Source organism: Elephas maximus, chromosome 25, assembly GCF_024166365.1.
Source record: "Elephas maximus indicus isolate mEleMax1 chromosome 25, mEleMax1 primary haplotype, whole genome shotgun sequence".
NCBI classification, from domain to species: domain Eukaryota; kingdom Metazoa; phylum Chordata; class Mammalia; order Proboscidea; family Elephantidae; genus Elephas; species Elephas maximus.
The window spans coordinates 56,113,221-56,119,220 of NC_064843.1; the positions used below are offsets into that span (position 1 = coordinate 56,113,221).

Genomic DNA, 6,000 nt, shown 5'->3' on the forward strand with positions numbered 1-6,000 from the left:
CTCACCCCTGTCAGCTGAAGCAAGTTGTCAATATGACATGTGATTATTAGCAGTGATTTATGTACTCTTTAAAGATACCCCGTGCCAGTAATTACAGCACTGATATCCAAAGCTTGTTGATAGTGAAATAAGATATCCCTAGGCCTGTTTGAGGAGCCCTCGTGGTGAAGTAGTTAAGGGCTTGGCTGCTAACCAAAAGGTTGGCAATTCAAATCCACCAGCTACTCCTGGGAAACCCTATGGGGCAGTTTTACTCTGTCCTACAGGGGTTCTGCGAGTTGGAGTCAACTTGACCACAGTGGGTTAGGCCTGTTCGAGGGGTAAGAGACATTTAAACAACATTATTAAAAACACAATTCTTGCTAGGACTATGAAGACGTCTTATCTTTAAGCTAACAAATGGTTTCTCTTTGTCTTTGGCAGGGTTACAAGCTGAAGCAAAGGAACAAAGAATTGGCACTATATGACAGTCCTCGGCAGCATTGCTCAGCCTCTCCCAGCCCCAGGAAGGCAGGCAGACAGCAGCAGGTGCTGTGGAGGAGGGGGGTGGGGGGAGAAAGTCCCACGGAAGAACAGGAAATCCTTTGCTTTAATTTCTTCAGCTGCATTTTTTTCTGTCTACCTGCAGAAAAAGAAAAAAGTTAAAAAAAAAAAAGTTTTCTTTAATTTGGCGAGGGGACTCACGTTAATACATCTTTTAGGCCTTGTCCATGTAATTCTGTCTTTTCTCTTACAACTTTGCCCCAGGGCACGGTGGCCTGATTAACACTCACACACATATACTGGCCCCTCTCTCTGCTTTTCCAGTTATTTCGCAAAGCTGGTTACACAGCGGTTTCTTCACAGAAAGAGAACACAGACTATTGTTGATAAGCTGCAGGGTAAATTTCAGGAAGCACCAAATCCAACATCAGTATAATCCACAGACAAAGAAGGCAGGATAGAAAACGGGCAAAACCCTCAGAAATCATGAAGAAAAGGTCTACAAGGATGAATGAAAAATGATACTTTATCTAGGGATTCCCAAGGTACAGCTTTGTTCCACATAGCTAATGAGAAATATGAAGGTGGGATTTAGCCCAGAGCAAAGCACAAAGATGTAACTCTGTAGGTAGGTGTTGGCAGCCTCTGGGGTCTCTTCGTTCATAGCCAGGGTGGCCAATATGTTTTTCTTTGACACTGACTTTCAACAGAGCTTATTTGTTTCCTGGGGTCTTTACCATGTGCTTCCTTGTGCAGCCCACCTAGGAGATAAGTCTTTGCTGCACATTAATAAGGAAGGGCACTCTTCTGGGTGCTTTAGTTAAAAGTTAAGAGAGGGGGACACTGAATTTGGGATACAAACATATGCTACGAATATTAACAGTTCCACTTAAATTCCCTTACTTATATGCGTTTCATTAAAGAACCTAACGTCTTTACGCAAGGTGTGATGGTCCAGAGAGCAGATTCTCATTTGAACTTACAGGCTATTAGAGCTCGTGCCTACAGTCTAGTTTCCTGGTTTGCTTTTTGATAGCATGGTTTGCCCCTGCCAGGTCCAAGAGTAGTTTGATAGCTGGTCACCTTGGCCAGCAAGCCATTGATTATGACTGTAAAGGTGAGCAGCAGTACTAGTAACCTGAATTGCGCAGTGGATTCTAAGGACAAAAGGCCCAGGAGGAGGCCAGGAGTTAACAAGAATGTTCATTCCAGAGCCACAATGAGCAGTGACACCCCCAAGGCAATATGACACCTTCCCTCAGCTTCCCTGGTTCCAAAACCATTCTGATCCCCTACCCCCACCCCCATGGAAACTGTATCACTCCTCATTTCTTCTTAAAACTATCTTCCTTTCAAATACTTTAGAAATTATGTTAGTTATATTTATTTTTCTTAGTAGAGGGAGAAAAGTAACGGATCAAATTGAATATTTCTAGAATATAAGGACATTCTGTTTTCTAAGTATCCCATGAAATTCTTGAGTTTTGCTCTTTCCGCTGTAGGAATTTTAACTTCTTGTCTTCCATGGATTTTGATTTGTCCTTTCTGAAATTATTGCCTCGTCTAAGTGGCTTCTTTGGTATGGTAGTATAGTTGGAAAGTTATATCCCTGCAAATATAATATGCTTTAATGCTTTAAAAAAAAAACCATCCCATAAATCTTTAAGCTGCTCATCAACAGAGCAACAAGGATATTTAAGTGATCTCAAGATGTTGGAACAGGGCCATTTCTCTTCTGTCATTCTAGGGCTTAATATGGAAGCATGTACTTCCTCTACTGTCATTAGGTATTGCTTTCTAGAAAAGCAAGGAAAAGACTCATTTTGAATAATCTAAGAAATGATGTCGTTTGAATACTGATCCAAAAAAAAAACCAAACCCCTTCCCGTCGAGTCGATTCCGACTCACAGCAACCCTATAGGACAGAGTAGAGCTGCCCCGTAGGGCTTCCAAGGAGCACCTGGTGGATTCAAACTGCCAACCTTTTAGTTAGCAGCCATAGCTTTTAACTATCAAGGTTTCCTGAATACTGATAGTTTCTGTAATTCCTGTCATCTTTATAACTTCAGTGAAAGTCACCATCATTCTTGTGACATGCTTGACAAGTGCAATCTGCTAGGAGCACATTTTCCTGTGACTTCCAAATGTCAGTGCTACTCACACTCTGTAATAAGTTATAGTTGAAAACAACACAATACAAGAGGGATAGGAGTTTTTTAATGGACAAAGATGAAAGAGACCTAAGGTCCCTGCTAGGAACAGTCAGCACTGGAATGAGTTCAGTCCTGGTATTCTCCTTATGAACAACGACAGCAGTTTTATTCATTCATTTTCAATGTGGGTAGTATAGGAATGAGCAGGCAAATTCTCTGCCTGAAAATTGTAAAAAAGAAAGCAAGCTTTGCATCCAGGAAACTAAGAGAATGAGAGGGAAATATTTTCAGCCCCACTCCTGAACTTGTTTCAACTTCATTTTATGATTAGATTGTGTTTTTGTTTTGTTATGCTTTTTTGGTTGCTTTTGGCTATATGATTTAATACGTTAAAACAAATAATATAGTTTCCATTTCAATAGTAAAATATTAAAAATTCAGCTATCGGCCAGATGGAAGACACCTCAACACAGGAAACCTTCGTTTCGCTTACAATATCATTGCACAGGCTGCAGGATGGAATAAATTTGAAAAGCTGATAGATTCTCCTAAGCGTGAATTCTGGATGCCCATTTCCAACCACACTTCCACCAGGATAAGTGCCGTAAAGGGTGATAGGAGGGAGGAGGGAAATAGCCCTATATTAGTGGTGTTTGCAGAGGGTCCAAGTAGGCTTTCGACGTAACAGTTGTAATTAAAAAGCTACTCGTTGTAGAAGAGAGGAAAGGATTTTTTCACTAGCTGGTAGCTATTCGGATGACAGACAAGTTCTTTTCATAGCTGCTGACAAAGAATGCACCCGAAACACTTCCTCCGATACTGGGTCACATATTAATCCCAGCAGCTAACTGTAAATCTCTCTGTGAAACACTGAAAAGCCGCTTTGTGAATTAATACAGTTCTGCTTGATGCACTTGCTTTGAAAAGACCTTTCTCTATATGTGGTCCGTGTCGGCTTTGCTTTGAAAAATAACCAAGTTAGCAGAATATGTTCAATATATTTTCTTGGGAAATAGGATTTTTATCATATGATTCGTTAAGGATTTGCCTTACCCTAACATTTGTGATATAAATGAAAATCAGAAAAAAAGTAATTTTCTTGATCAAGATATGTTTTTACTTAATGCAAATAAATGTCTGTGGCTTGCAAGGAAAAAAAAATGTCTTCTGATATCCTGCTATAAACTGCTAAATAATACGTGCCTCTTTCGTTAAACCAGCATTTAAGGCTGCTTCTAAACCTGTTCTTTTTCACCTGTGCTATACACTGAGAAACTTAAACAGTTGTTGCCTTCATACTACACTTGTTAGAGCAGAATTCAAATAAAATTTGTTTCAGGGGGAATTTTCTGTGTTTTGTGAGATTAATAACTCCAAATGTTCCTTTAATATCATAAATTTGATTGTAAATGTGTGACGTAAAATGGCCTGTGTAAGTCAACTTTAACTTACTGGTATTCTTCCCTTACTAAGACTGGTCAATAGTGTTCCCCCCCACCCCTCCCTCCCTTTGGCCACATTTCTCAAAATTTAAACTATAGTTTGTGTAGACATACATCTCAATGTTTGAGTTTTCTCTAAATAGTTGATAACTAATGACCCTAGCAACACCCTCTGAGATGCAAGCTGTAAGTTGTTGATGTGGGGCCAATAATTCCATGAACGTGTGTGCATCTTTTGGAACCCATCATCCATTACTGGGTTTCTTTCTGAGCTCCTTTTATACAGAGCTGGCTGCATGATTGCAGCATGAGTCCTTCTCAGTCTATTATCAGTGGGATTATAATAGAATAATGCAGTTGTTCAGAGTTTGGCGATGGATCACCAAAAAGGACTATGGGAAAAATTCAATGTTCTTGTGAAAATGGAAATATGTATTCCATTAAATTAAGTTCCTTTTATCACCCGTAGAAGAGGTGCTATCAGGTTTATTATCCTAGAAGTCAATGAAGAAAGCCATCTTTTTTTTTTTTTTTCTTTTTTTACCAACTGAAGAAATGGACTTAATAGTTAAAGGAGAATAAGGTCTTTGAAACTGTGTACAGGGGAACATTTTCCCAGTAGTAAACAACTAACTTTTGAGGAGGAGAAAGTTGTGGGCAGAATAGTCTTCTGCTGCATTGGGCAACCTCAACACAAATGCTTCAGAGTGACAGTAAAGATAATTTGACATGATGCTAGCATTGCCAGATGTAGATTTTAATCTGCATCCTGTTTTTCATCTCTTTGCCTGTCTGTCACTCTTATACTTCTCCCCCAGCACTTCTGCCCCTTTGACTTATGCTGACAAAAGTTGCCTTTAAGCATTGCTTACCTTTACTTGTAGTTCTCAGGGCTAAAAGGGATAATGATACTTGCCTAAATTGTTCTTGCCAAGACTATGGGCCAGCCACGGGGCTTTGAGAAACTAAGTGTCTCCATTTCTTGGTCTGGATTATGGAAACACTAATACATACCTGATCTGACTTAAAAATGTAAACATGAATAAAATGCCAAGATATTTTACTTTATCTTTTGGAAAAGCACTTGGCAGATTCTGCTATTTGATACTGTGGACAAATGATTCTTTCTCTAGCTCAGGACTCTTTACCAAAAGAATAAATGATCTTTACAATTAGGTGGTAATTTTGAAATCTGATGCTACTGAAGCTGATTTAAACTTTGCCCCCAAATTAAGGAACAATAAGGGTAAGACAAAATTGTTTTACTATAATTTAGAGAAGTGGGTAATTCCAGTTCTCAAATACACACAAAATACTGACCAAAACACCATTGCCATTGAGTAAATTCCAATTTACAGTGACCCTATAGGACAGAATACAACTGCCCCATATGGTTTCCAAGGGCATAAATCATTATGGAAGCAGACTACCACATCTTTCTCCTGCAGAGCGTTTGGTGGTTTCGAACCTCCAACCTTTTGGTTCACATCTGAGTGCTTTAACCCCTGCACAATCAGGGCTCCTTCTAAAATACTGACACTCCATATAAATCTTTTTAGACTTTTTTTTCTCTGATAGTAACTAGTAAATCTGTGAATAAAGAAAAAAGGAGGTACAGCTCTCTATCTCTTGGTTAACAGGCATGGTAGGAGGTAGATTTGTAAGGAGATAATTATACCAATATACACTTCCCTTTCATTTGGGAGAGAAATACTTCCCTGCTCCACTGAAACTAGGAGTCCTTCGGTGGCTCAAAAATGGTTAAGTGCTGGACTACTTAACTGAAGTAAGTAGTTCGAACCCATCCAGAGGTGCATTGAAAGTAAGGCATGCTTTTGAACGGTCACAGCCATGAAAACCCTATGGTGCAATTCTACCCTGCACACATGGAATCTCCATGAGCTGGAATCAACTTAATGGCA

At 39.5% G+C, this 6,000-nt stretch overlaps 1 protein-coding gene across 2 annotated transcripts in view; it reads left to right on the forward strand.

Moving 5' to 3' along the window:
* Window positions 1-3,608, forward strand: part of MACROD2 (mono-ADP ribosylhydrolase 2) — a 2,492,337-nt gene extending 2,488,729 nt beyond the window's left edge. For both annotated transcript variants that reach the window (XM_049869821.1, XM_049869822.1), the window contains one exon: window positions 424-3,608. The gene's annotated coding sequence lies outside the window, so the exon portion shown is untranslated. The remainder of the gene's footprint in view (window positions 1-423) is intronic.
* The last annotated feature ends 2,392 nt before the right edge of the window (window positions 3,609-6,000 follow it).